General features: G+C 45.8%; 1 protein-coding gene across 2 annotated transcripts in view; it reads left to right on the top strand.

Moving 5' to 3' along the window:
* The window catches only part of BMP2 (bone morphogenetic protein 2), a 200,569-nt gene extending 186,760 nt beyond the window's left edge, over positions 1-13,809 (top strand). Inside the window, exons 6-7 of one of the 2 annotated variants that reach the window (XR_010783296.1) lie at positions 11,397-11,500; positions 12,759-13,809. The gene's annotated coding sequence lies outside the window, so the exon portion shown is untranslated. Of the gene's footprint in view, positions 1-11,360; positions 11,501-12,758 lie in introns of both variants that reach the window. The other variant, XR_010783295.1, reaches the window with a different exon arrangement.
* The last annotated feature ends 364 nt before the right edge of the window (positions 13,810-14,173 follow it).

Below are 14,173 nucleotides of genomic sequence, written 5' to 3'. Positions count from 1 at the left end.
ACAAATCCCTAAGCACTTACTGTAAATATGCCAGCATATGTGTGAGGTTAAGAAAAGCACGAGCCTACACCCAGGAATCAAAGAGGGGCTTACCACTGCTTTGACACTAATTGTAAAAGCTGAACATTTTCTAGAACCATAATCAAATCTTAACTGCCATGGGGGACTCGTTCAGCAGCTCACAGTAATTCTAATAAGATGCAGAGCCTTTCACCTTTAGGTCACCAGTTCAAACCCACTTTGGGTCGGGTAGTAAACAGGAGGCAAATCCTGAGCCCTGTGAAGTGCCAGAGCATCCAGAGGAGATGCCAGAGCAGCTTTGGGGCAGGAGCTGGGAAGAGTTTTCCCATGTCATCCATGATTTCCCTGGGATTGATGCACCCTCCTCCTTGGAGGGCTCATCCTGTCTCGCCAGGCCTCAGACCCTCCCTTCTGGAAGGGGGATGGGGAACCCTTCTTGCTCCTTTTCCTCCATTTCAGCTGGAATCACCCCAGGTGCCCCAGTGCTCCTACCCCAGAGACCCTGGAACTGCCATGGGGCTTTCCAACACTTCTGTAATGCCCTTCCCAAGAAAGCAGCAATCACAGAATCATCTCTGTTCCACTTCCACAATTCCCCTTCATCAAGGGTTCGTTTCCTTGAACACCTCACGGAAAGCAGACAGATCAAACAGGAGCTGGAACTACCAGGCCCTGCCCCTGCTGGCCTGGGCTGCACCACAAACAGCTCTGCCAACCCCAGCAGCTCTTGAGACCCAGAGCTGAGCCCTTACCTCAGCATTTGCAGGTACAACTCCTTGGGTCATTCTGAGCTGCTCCTACGGGAAGTCCCAGCTCCAGCTGAGGCCCTGGCACTGCCTACAGCCCCACAGAACTTGTCCCAAAGTTCTGGGACAAGCAGCCACTGCCACCCCTGCTGCACCGAGGCCTGTGCCTTGAGGAAGCCATGGATGTTGGTGCTCCAGGCTGTGTGAGTACCAAACAACAGCAGCCTGAGCAGACAGATCTGCAGCACGGATGGCAGCTGTCCCTCAGACACAGCTCAGAGGTGGCTGCTTTGTGGCTGTGGCGTAGGATGCAGGCCCAGCTTCCAGGCTGCCATGGTGTGTGCAGTTCTGTGCATGTGTGTGAGGGAACAGAATCATCTGAGGCCTTAATTGTGTCTCGTGTTACTACAGCAGAGAAGCTGAGGAGCTCTAAGGAACAATTCATTCATTGTCCTCTACACATCTGGGTTAGTGTTTCCTCCTTGGATTAGGCTGTACCAGCGTGTTCCCTCTCTGCTCACCACAAGCCAGCAGTGCCAATTTCCCTCCGTGGCAGCTCCAGTGACAGCTGTTTACTTGGAAGCTCATGAATTTGATATATGGGTGCTAGCCACAAATGAATGGAATACTTTCCAGATGCAACGTCTTTAAATATTCAAACAATAAGCCAAAAGCACTAAGCTGTCTTGGCCATTTTTTTTTCTCTCAACTCTGGATGTCTCTCAGAGAAGATGTAAACACAATTCCTTGTGCCACTGGCCAGAATGCTTCAGATGTTTGAAAGGCCAGCAGCAGCATGAGGTGCTGGGTGGGAGATGGCTGATGGTCTTTGTCACATGAAGCCAAACCCAAAATGGCCAAGAAAGAGCAAAATTAACCAAAAGGAATCCTTGAGGCTGAGCCATAGGAGGTTGTCTCACCAGCCTGAGGGGCTGCATGTGCCAGCCTGGACCCCGAGCTCAGGGGTGCTGCACAAGCTCCAAGGAGTGGCTTCCCAAAACATCTCCAGAGCCTCATCTGGAATGGTTTAAAGCAACAATAGCAGTCTGCTGAGGATGTTTAGTGGGCAGTGGACCAGGACCACCAAAATGCCTTGAACCTCTCCTGGCCAGGTGTTACCTGGAAATCCTTCTGGGCACAGGAGTGGAGACCCAGCTCAGAACTGGAGACAAGACCTTCCCAGGTGTGCCTTTCTGTCCAGCCCAACTTTCAACAATGGCATCCCATCCTCAGTTTGCATCCATGGCCACCCTAGTGCCAGGCACTGGGACAAAAACAGCTCAGAGGGCAAAGTTCAGCATTCAGAAGTGAGCCAACTTGCCTTGGGAGTGGCGTAGCTTTGACTGTTGTCTTTTCAGCTGAAAGCTGACAAGAGTCAGGCTGAAGCCACTGGAGAAGTGGAATGGCTGCACTGAAGCTGTGTGGGGATGATTGATACCACGAGAGCTGCGCCAGCCAGCGGAACTCAGTTCTTGGCCAACTTACATCACTTTTGCTTCCCTCCTTGCATTTTCTTTGGCATTTTCTTCTTTGCATTTACTTATTTTCTCCCACTGAAGTTTAACATGATCCGGACAGTTGAGCTACCAGGATATGGATTTTCTATCCAGTAATTAAAGGGAGGAACTTTCTTACATATTTTATCTCCTTAAAAAGACCAACAAACATGGGCTGTGTGGCCTTAGATTGGAGGAGGGCAGGGGAGAGCTCCAAGAAAGCCTGTCTGAATCTGAAACCAGTTCAAGCCTGAAATGCTGCCTGTTTGAAGATTTCTTCTTTATTCCCTCCAATGCTGTTATTAATTAGAGAATGAAAAGCCATTACAATTATCAGCAACTTCATGGAACTGAAAAATTCAAGTTCATTATCTTATGGGAAGAAAATAAACATCATTTTACAAGGTTTTTAAAGCAACAACAGTAATAACAAACCACCCCAAACTCCAGTCCACAGGCAGAATGGACATCTGCTAGAAAAAAATTATTATTTCCCCACCCACCACCCTCAAATTTAGGGATTTGTGGAATACAGGCCTTGCCTAAAGTTGCTTGGCAGAAATCCCCATCTTAAGTTCTTGTTTAATGAAATCATGTGGTAGTAAATCAAACACAGAAACAGGAATAAGTAAATCCACCACATCCTTTGAAAAAAGTATGGCTTGACTCCGTCAGCCCAAGTTGCCTGGACAAGGGATTATCTGTATTTGTCAACTAAAAAGCAATGACCCAACGGTGACTGCCCACCTTTTGTGTTCCCCTCTGAATGCCACATGAAAGGTGGCAAGTCAGAGTCAAGCACCAAGAGGGAAAGCAGGCAAAGAAAGGGAGAACAACACCAACATCATGCTATAAAACCCAGGAGGCTGTCATGGTTTAGTACCTACTAAAGCCAACAGAAATCTTTGCCAGATCCTCTCTCTGTGGTTTTCTCCATGCCCTCGGTGCACTCGCGAGCTTCAGAGCCTGAGAGAGGTCCTGGGCAGACTTTGTCATCTGAGAAATTCATTATTTGGTCCTACAGAAACCCTCTCTGTTGAACTGACAATATTTGTAATGCCCCAACTAAATTACATTTCCATTTTCTGTCCCATCTTGCCTCTCTTCCTCCAGCATAGAAAGCTGAATTTTGGTGCCCAAAAACTCTATGGAAAAAGTAAGGTCAGTGAAATTTTCAACTTTTTTTGAAGGAAACTTAGATGTCACCTGGAAAGTCATGAAAAAAAGACACTTTTCTTGTCAACATTTGCCTTAGGGGCATGAAAACATGGATTTCATTCACTGATATGTCCAAGAAAGCAATTGCAGAAGAGAGATCATCAAACAATATATACAAATGGAGTGATCTTGTAGAAAGCAGTTGACAAGTGCATTGTACCAGGTGCTGCTAGGTCCCATTTGATCCCAATCCACGGGGATTGCTGCTTTACTCATGGCTGCCACTGGGAATTAACTTGGTCACTCAACCATGTGTGGAACCCCTCAGCTCTCCAGCTTTTAAAGTAACTTCAATGACAAATATACAAAATTTGGTATTCTACCTCATCTCCTGACATTGCCAACTTCTAATTTGAGGTTTTTATTTTTATAACTTGGACATACTAAGATCATGGTGTCATGCCTGTTGTGTGTCCTGGATCCATAATTGTTTTGGAGTTGTGATTCACGACTGTGAAATCCACGTGAAAGGAACTTCCCAGAAATCCCAGGATTTCTCAGAATCCCTCACTGAAGGCCATTTAAGAAGATATGACTCTGTAATTAACATTTTCTGAGGGAGTTAAAAAGTATAAACAGCTTAAACGTGGCATTTTTACAACCTTAATAAACCCAAGGGCAGCATTTACCAGGTACACACTTTAAGGACAATAAAAAGGTCGCTATGGAGGACTTCATTTGAACTTTAGTTCCTTTAGTTTGTATTTGAACTATTTTTTGTTTGGGCTGAAATTTTGCCTATATTAAATTCACAGCCCAGTTCTAAACAAAAAACCAAAACTAAACAAAACCAAACCAAACCAAAACAAAAACCCAAACCAAAACCCCCAGACATTCTGAAATTAGCAAAAATTCAAGTATTATCATTCTTACACTAAAAGATGTTCTTGTTTATTTAAATTTTAAATTCTGTTTGTTTCCAAACACTTTATCTTTCACTAAAATGGTAAATTCCAAACATTTGGGGCTGAACAAGTGATGCTTTTTAATTGTAATTTTTTTTCTCCTTTCTGCCATTTCCTGAGAAACCTCAAAACTGGGGAAAATCATTTGCTCCTGCACCGCCCCCCTTCAGAGGGTGCCCTACGCTACCACGAGCTCCTGTGCCCTGTCGGATACAATGCTCTGGGATCAGGACCGGGGCTTCACAGGCTCCACTGACCCCACTTCAGAGTGGAGATGAGATGAATCTGGAAGGAGCCTTCTGAGCTGACTGAGCTCCCCTCCTGTGGCAGCAGGTCCTGGTGCAGCCACGGGGGTGGAAGTGGGTCCCATGTAACCCTACTCGAGCTCCACAGCACCACAAGCATTACCTTTTATGGCTCCTGCAGAATACTGGGGGATACTAATTTTACAGGTGCATTCTAGCAAACTGCAGTCCCTAATATCAGAATGCCATTAAAAATAATGCACTCCTTATGCCCAGGCAGTTAATTTAATATTAAATCAATAAAACATTTACTAGAGCTGGTCAGGGGCCGGGTTGCTGACAGCAGACTCAGCTCACGGCAACAAACGTCTCCTCACCCTCTGCAGACAGCTGCCGGTTTATTGTGGAAGACGTCTTTGGTCCTGACAAATAGCCTCCCTAAGCCCTAATGAGTGCAGAAATTCAAAACATTTGTGGGACATTTATTAGCAGGAAAATGCACCAGCCTTTTGGGAGATTTGGATCGACAGCAGCAATCAGCTGTGGGCTGAGTTCAGTCCAGCATGTGCAGGGAACACAAAATGACTTTCTTGGCTACAGGGAAAGGGATTGGAGCTTTTTCCAGTTGGTTTCATCTCTGGGATATGGGGTGGAAGCTTTTCCCCACGATGAATTTTCATGGGTGGAGTCATTTTACACTCCACCAGGTTCCCAACCAAGTCCCGAGATGGCAGAGGTCACAGGATGGGATCCATCACATCCTGTCTAATGCTCAACATCAGCATGGCCACCTTCCCCTCCCTGTGGTGGCTTCCAAACTAATTCAAGCACAAAAGACAGGATTTTGCCAGCATGCCTGACAGGCAGTGTGGTACAGTGACATTAAGAGTTAAAATTAGGGAACTGTTTTGTTCTTTTTTGGCTTTGGTTTGGTTTTCAGCCTATTTTCATAAAAGAATAGAGGTCAACTTTCTACCAAGAATCTGAGAAGCAAAGTAGAACTTTAAGAGCAACTGCAAGTGACACATTAAATAAATAACAATGACAAAAAAGATTTAAAAAAGGAACAAAACAAAAAGGACCAAAATGGAGAGAACTGACCAAGCTCCCAGGGAGCAGCAATCTGGCACTCCTCTCTGAAGAATGAGCAGATGTCTTCTACCCAAATGGTTTTGTGTGGAAAGTGCAATTACTTCAAAAATCCCTGCAGAAGCTGTTTCCCATCACTGTTCTCAGAAGGCTGGATCTGCCCTGAGCTGACAGAGCTCCAGGGACCTATGGCCATGATCCTTGACTCAAGAAAGCAGATTTGGGACATGATTTCAGTGCTTTAGGCACAGTGCCCCAAACCCACTCCCACAGCCCTGTCTCCAGCACTGAGGACGCAGGTACTGGCGTGGCTGTGGAGCCATGTGGCCCAGCAGGTGTCTGCCTGGAGGCCAAGGTGCTTCCTGTGCCTTCCCTGAACCCCGAGGCCCTGGGATGAGCAGGGTATGCCCAGCTCTGACTTGTCCTGACCCTGCTGATGCTCTCTGTGTGAGGAGTGGCCCTGCCCGCTCACAGAATCGCTTCAGCCGGAGCCCACAGAGCCAAGCCTGGCCAGAGTTAATGCTCAACTCAGTGCCTGGGAGCTTCCCTTGGACATCAGCATTCCAGCACATCTAATAGGATGAAAACAAATTTCATGCCATGAAAGCAGAAATCTGGGTGAGGTCTGGGAGCATAGTTAGGATGTGGTTTCCATAAGCTCTCAGTGCTGGCTTAACTGCTCTGATTACAGTCCAGGGGTAAGAGAGTCCCACTGACTTCAACAGGAGAAGAATTAGGGCAGAACCAAGTGGTTTTGAAAAATCCCACCCTTAGAGTTATATAATGTAGAAAATAAGAATCACGTGCCAACCTTCAGAGGGGAAACTGGTCCATTAAAATGGGTGTCATAACTTCAGCTCCCATTTTTAATTGGAGGATTTGTGGCACTGATAGATGAGCCCAATGGTGGCTGGGGAACGGCCTCTGCCTGGGGAGAGCCAAATTTCACTGGGGACACTCACAAGGATGTCACAAGGCAGCTGAAAGGAATGTGTTGATGATTTCTTTCATTAAAAAAAAATGTATTTTTAAAAACCCAAACATATTGGTAGAGGGAAAGAACTTTCCATCAAAAGGAAAACAAAATCTCCTATGCCCATCTAACAGTCCATTTCTATGTTCTTGTGTTCTTCCTGATTTATGACAAAAACATCTCTGGAAACCAAACAAACATCTTCATTCCACCTTTGGAATGAACTCTACAAAAATTGTACTGGAAAATGCAGGCTAAAGCTTTTTTCACCAGTAGCCTTTGACAGGGAGGTGCCAGTGTCCCCGCTGGGACAGAGGTAGCAGGTGGGACATGGTGTGACACAGAGCTGACAGGGCAGGACTCACTGCTCAATCTGGAACACGTTATTCACCTGCCCATATTGCAGGAGAAAAGGAAGAGTAGGACAAAAATGTTATTTAAAGGTTGAAAACCCCAAGCTGTTCCCTGAAGCAGGGCTTTGGAGCACATCACCATTTCCTCAGGAGGTCACAGTAGGAAGCAGAGAGTGAGGTGGTTTCCAAAGGGTCTGAACCCCTGTGGCCAGGGCTGGGGGTCACAGAGAGACAAACACAGAGTCTCTGGTGTTTGTCCCCAGGTGTTGGGGACCTGGCGTGCCCTCGATGTGACTGTGAGTCAGGAACATCTCCCAGAGAGGACAGACTTGGGGAAGCCCAAAGAGAGGAAGAGGACAAGCAGGACACAATGGCATCCTGGCTGTGCAAGAGGAGATGCTCCTGGCTGTATTCACCAGCACCAGCAGGGCACAAAGCAGGGGCAGGGCACCATTCAAGGATTTGCCATCACCAGGGCTAGAGGGAAATGGCCACTGACCTGCTCCTTTCCTACCCCAAGAACTGCAGCTGAATGTGGGAGCTGCCCATGTGTCTTGACTGCAAAGTGCTGTCACCTTAATCCCAACGCTGTCAGCAGAGCACTGACCAAGCTGATGGATCAGGCTGGGATAGAAACAGTGCCTGTGCTTTGGGGCACTGCAGTTAAATCCTCCCCTCACCCCCAACTCCCTGCTGGTCTCTCTCTGCCCTGCCCTGCTCCAGCCACACTGATTGTGCTTTGCTGGTGCCCTGGCATCTGCTGGGCTCCCTGCTGCAGGCTCCTGTCTCCTAAAGCCTCACCCACACTCTCCACACAGGGTCCTTGTCAGAGAAAGGTCCCATGGGTCAGGCTCAGCTGGTGACAGCTCTGCAAAGCCAGATCTGGTCTGTGCTCCCACCACTGCACAGCCTCTGAGTGGGGAAAGTGTCACCATGAACGAGCCATTAAGAGGGCTGGGTGCAGAGACTGGAGCCCCAGGGGGATGTTACCACCCTGCCCAGGTTTAGGCTCCTCACTCGCCTCTCCAAGGGCACACTGGAGGTTTCTCAGCCCTGTTCTGAGGTGTCTGAGGGGCCCAGCTGAGGTTCCTGGCACCCATGACCCAACCAGGACCTTCATCTGCCACGTGAGATGCCAGCCCAGAGGCTTTAGGGGAGAGGATGCCTTTATCAAATGTTTTTGCCCTAGCAGACACAGGGAGCTCTTGGCTGGGTCCCTCCACTCTTTCCTCTGCTTTATTTGCACAGATGTTTTTGCCAAGGCTTGTCATTAGCCTGGGGAGGGGGCAGTTGAAAAAAAAATAAAAATAATAAAAATGACCGAACAAGTTGAAGAAATTGCAAACAGTAAATCTGGCGCTCGCTAGGCTGAGCCCAATAAGTTGCTGAGGTTGTACTTTTCAGATTCGGTTTTAGGCTCTTGTAAATTTTCAGTTATTTTTAACCCACCTTTCTGAGTGAGCCTAGGAATGAGAAAGTAATTGTTTCATCAACTCGGGCTATATAAATCTCCTTGGGGTTTATTATTTGCTGTTTCATTTTACTGGCACAAGAGCTCCTAGGAAAGTACAATAACCCACTCCTTGATTTACAGCTTGGAAGCAGGCGCACGCTGAAAACCCGAGCGTGCAGCACCTGAGGAAAAGTGCTCTGAGTTAATTGAAAAGCTTCAGGAAACTGGAATTCCTCGCAGTGATACTGTCACATGCGTCAGCCACCAGATGTAACTCCAATATTCTGCCTTCATAATAAGAATCCAATTGATATCCCCAGAAATAAAAACCTGCAGCCAGAATAACAGTACATTTATCACGGGCAGGCTTAAACCCTACAGGAGAGCTGCCCTCAGCACAGGAGTTAGGAAGTGCTGGCGGTGCTTTTTCTTGTAAAAAGCTTTTTTGTGCATATACCTGTGCATACAGACACACAGCTATCTGGATCTCCAAAGGCAGCCTAGGATGAGAAAAAGGATGTGGCCTCTGGAGAGGAAACCCAGGGAATGGCATTTTTGGGGGCAGATTTAGAGGTCTCCAGCTTAGGCAGGTTTCACGCCACCTTCAGTAGCAGGGTTTGCATTTTGTCAGGATGGGGTTTGTTGCCCAGTGTTTAAACTGCAAAACCACCTACCCTCCTGGCCTGAGATTTCCCTGGGATGCCAAGACACAGCAGCCCTGGAAACAAAACCACTTTGGTCCCCATCCTTAAGAGCAGGCTCTGCACTCTGCTCTGCTGAGAGCTCAGCTCAGCCGAGAGGCTCAGGGTACCACATGGCCCCAGTGGGATTTAGCTGTCCATGCCACTGGCAGGCACTGTCCAATGGGAACATTCCCATGGAGATTTTACACACATTAGGGTGACAACACCCCTCTGGTTTTGTTCTGACCACTTCTAGGCAATGTCTGACTTTACTCAGACTGGACACCGTTGGTTTAAGGATCTTTGTTTTCAAAAGGACAGCTCTGCCTCAGGATGAGGCACAAGTGCCCCTTTGCCCCATTCCACAGCTGAAAAGTGCTATTTCAGACAGAAACCACAAAATGCAATGATGTTAGTGACCCTACTGGAGTTTAAACTCTTCTGTGTATTTCCACAGTCAATAATTTTAATATATTGCACCCACACATGTGCACAAAAGTGTATGTGTAATATATATGTGTGTAATAAATATGTAAAAAAGCATTACAATAATATTGTCACCTAAGCAGCATGTTTGCAATGCCAGTCCCTCCCACATCAGAGCAGGTTGTTCTGCTACTCCCACCTCCTCCTTCATCTCCTCCAAGACTGTTGCACGCTGAGGTTTTTTTAAAAAAACGCTAAATCACCAAAATTGCAGCAGTTTAATTACATCAGCTAACTTTTGTCCTGTCACCTTATTTAACAGTCTCAGCTTTGTCTGCAGCACACAGGTTGTGCTCAGGAGTAATTCAGCTCAAATATAAGAGGCCAAATGACTTCTCAAGTTTGTCAGGCTTCTGACAAGGGCTGATTTCTCCCACGAACCTGCTCCAAAGCCTCTTGTGGATAATGCCACTGGCATAAAACACTGCCTTGGGAATTGGCCCCCACTCAGCCCTGCCAGAGGAAGGCCAGGACAGGCTGCAGGTCTGCAGCCCTCCTGGTCATGAGAGCCCGGTGAGGAACATCACCCTCCTGCTGGCTGTAGGGAGCTGGCAATGTCCCTTCTTACAGCTCCTGGATAACAAAACCCAACTTTATGCTGGGATGAGATGCTTTTCAGTACTTTATGCAAGTGTCCCTCTCCCATCTGAGACCTCTATTTTCATTTTTTAATCAATTGCCCAAATCCCACTAGTGCCTGTTTTTTCATGAGATCTGGAAGGAGGTATCTGGCAGGAATGACAGATCCCCAGGAGCAGAATAAGGAGGCCATTCCATGGAGGATGGAGAGCACCCATAATGCTCTGCCCCCTCCAAGAAGAGCCATTCCAAGGAGTCAGTCCAAAGCACTCTCATATTAACCTGCCTCTGAAGTTTAGGTAAATTTCCTGATCACTTAGACTTTCAATTTATTTTTAGGGAACTATTTCCAGTAAGTGGTTCAAGATGGATTACAGTTTAACTGGAAGCTTGGGAATAAAAAGATAGTCACAGAAAAGCTGGGTTCAATTCTTGCCTCTGCCACAGACTTCCTGTATAAATCTGGACATGCTGCTCCGGGGGGAAATTCACCCACCTAACTCAAACCATGGAATTTCAATGGCTCTGTTAAAGAGCTCAGGCTTCCATCAGAGCCAGAGCACTGAGATGGGCTGGGGGATCCAGAGCACTGCCAGGAGAGCTGCACTCCCCAGCTGGACAGGCAGCACAGGCTCCCAGTGAATCACCTCTGCCCTCCTGACGTCCTTGGGGCTCAGTTTCTCACCCCAGAAATATATTCTGGATTAGTGACAGGAAGAAAGTTGTACCCAAACTGAGCTTGAGCTCAGGACAGATGTGGGAGATGCACCAGGCAAAGTCTGGATTTAAAATTTTTCATTGCTGTCTGTGATTTATCAAATTTCAGGTATTTTAAGAAAAAGTTATAAAATTAATATATTTCAAGTGTATTTTTATAAATTTGCTTCCCCCTTCCCTTTTGTTTTTCTCTCCCTATGCTTATCCCTGGGATATTGAGAAACACAGCACCACTTCTGATGACATTGGTGAAAATACTGTCACAAAACCTCAGAGCTTCATGAATAGACCCCCAAAACCAAACATCATTCCTGTCAGTGTTTTTGAAATGAAAAAAAGTAGACTGTGTATGCTACTGAGGTAAATTCAAATTCTTCTATTCTTGTTCTTCCCCAGACATAAGTTGTAAGGACTTTTTTTGCTCACCTTTAGTTCAGACTGACTGAGACCACTGCTCCCTACATCTCTGGAATGAAATTATTTGAGAACCCTGAAATGCCTAAGAAAGGAAAGCAACACCACGGAGCCAATATTGGGTAAGGAATTTTAAAATGTGAGGCTTCATGTGTATCAGGTTCAGCTCTTAACAATAAACACGTTGAACATTCCTGGGGCACTTTTTTTTGCCAGGGATTGGTTTTGTTTTGGGGTTTTTTTTTTCAGGACTGTAAGTAAACTCTCCCCTCACAAAATGTCCCATTTGGGATTGATGCTGTATCAGTATCTGAAAATTGTGCTACCGAGCAGCTACTCAGAATCCTGCTGGTGATAAATTAAACCAGAGGAAATGGATCATTTCTACTATCAGGGTCACTGTTGTCAGCTCCTAACAGGGCAATTGACTTGTCAAGTTGTCTCTGAAAGCCCGAGCTCAGATTTCATTGCCTTTCACGTTTTTTTTTCAGAATTGTATACAAGGGGTCTCTGAGCCTGTCTTTCACCCGGCACTTGGGGAAATTCCAGGCACCAATCCTGCTCATAAATTGCAGAGGAACAGTCTCAGCATGAGACTCCCCTACTGGAGCAGCTCTGTGGAAATATGCAGTGCAAGAAAAGATCCAATAGGGATGTGCATGGGAACAGATGGGGATTTGCTTGTGTGTCATTATCAGACACGAGCAAGAAGTTAAATGGTGAAAGGTCACTTGGAAAAGCCACAGGACACCTCCAGCAGCACGAGGAGAAGAAAAAGAAAGCTGTGGCATGGAGGCTCCCTGTATTATTATGAATAACAACCAAATCCACCTGCTGGAGACCCACCAATAACATTTCCTAGTTACACTTTTACAACTTATGCAACAAACTTATAAATAACCGTGGTAGTTAGGAACCAAAACAAGACCAGCTCTGTATAACATTCATTCACAAGGAAAGAAATCCTCTGTTTCAACCAAATTCCAGGCTAAAGAAATAGGTACAGCAGGAAAAGCATCTTGTTTTAGGATCACAGAGAGTAATGAGAGAAAGCAGAGGCAAAGCTATTCCAAGTGCTTTGCCATGATGTTTGGGTCATGCTGCTACCCAAATTAGAGTTTCAGTTTTCCAATAATGCTCTGGAGTAATGCAGAAACTCAAGTGATTACTTAAGGGAAATGTCACCATTATACAAAATGCTCTTGTTCCAAACCCAAAATTGGTCAGTGGTCAACAAAAAAATTTCTTTTGTTGTTAGATTTCTTTTGGTGGTGGTAACGCTGTGCTGCAACTAAACTGAAATGGTTCTATTATGATGATTAACATGCTTGGTCTTGTTACTGATTAAATAAATAATTCAACTTGTTTTTTTCTCCCCAGAACTAAGCCACATCAATTTTTCCATGGAAGACCTCAGTTTCAATGCAAATCATTCCTGGAGGAAAAATGTTCTGCTGAAAAATAGTGACCAACTCTTATAATTATGGTTGAAAATCCAAACACACCCAGAGGTACCATAAACCCTTGTTGTCTTGGGGATGTCTGAGTTTCTCTGGCATCTTCACATACAGCCATGGCACCTCAAACGGAGGAGGTGAAGCAAGAATATCTGTAGGGGGCTTCTCTGCTTGGCCCTGTGGGAATTCCTCCTCCCTCTAGCCCCAAAAAGCTGCTTTCCCTCCCAATTCCATGCTCTTTACCAGCTCACCCCCAGTTTACCCTCTTGTCATTTCCTCTTGCCCTCTTCCCGCCATATCACATTTCCAGTTCAGAATCTGTAGATCCACAATTGTTTAAAAAGCAGCTCAAACTTCCAACTTATAAACATCGCTTCCTCTGTCTCCTGAATTTATTTTAATAGCTGATATTTGAGCCCAGGGGATTGTTTTAACTAACACTGTATAGTCAGAAGGAATCACTTTCCTCCAGGCTACCTCTGGGTCAACAGCATAAGGCAAGACCCCCTCACATTTCATTACCCAGGGATCAGATCCCCTTTCCCAATCCATCACTCTGAAGCTCATTCCTGCTATTCCTCTCAGATTTGCCTGCATGATTCATGCGGTGCCAAATCAACAGTATATTTGCTTTTTTCTCAGTTCATTGTTTTTATTTGCTTACATGTTCCCTGTCATAGTTCAACTCATAAATCAAGGCTGGTTTATTTTTTACAAACCCGTTGAAAGTTGGAGCCAGTTTCCACTGTTATGAAAGACTCCCAATTCTACACGTCCTCTAACAGGTGGAAAATGTCTGTGGAGGCTGTTTGGATGGGAACCATTTTCTAACTTAAAGACAAAGTAGTGTTTATTTATGGCTTAATCTCATTCCAAAACAAAGTAACAGTTCCCTGCACCAAATTATCTCCTTGTGATGCTATCCCACTCCATATGGCTTTATTATTTAAATAAAAAATGTAATATTGAAACAACTTCTGGCTATTAAACTCATGTAACTGATGACAGCGAAACAATGCTCCTGAGATATTTTAGCAGAGCATTTTCCCTTAAGACAAGCACTAAGTGTCTGTCCTAACTAAATTTGGCATTAAAAAGCAAGCCAATACCCCAAACACACTCTCCCATCCAATGCTTTTATTTAACCTTTACTTTCTTAGGCTCAGATCAAGAGCTGTTGATTTACCAGGTTACCAGAGGAACACAAACACCCCTTTCCTGGGGATCCAGACATGGAGAAACAGAGCCTGCAAAGAGCCCCCCAGAGCTGAGCTTTGTGCACCTCCAGGCAGTCCCTGCTGGGAACCAGAGCCACCCACCCCACCAGGGCCAGCAGGA

Source organism: Molothrus aeneus, chromosome 3, assembly GCF_037042795.1.
Source record: "Molothrus aeneus isolate 106 chromosome 3, BPBGC_Maene_1.0, whole genome shotgun sequence".
In the NCBI taxonomy this organism is placed as follows: domain Eukaryota; kingdom Metazoa; phylum Chordata; class Aves; order Passeriformes; family Icteridae; genus Molothrus; species Molothrus aeneus.
This window is presented reverse-complemented; position numbering and strand designations above follow the sequence as displayed.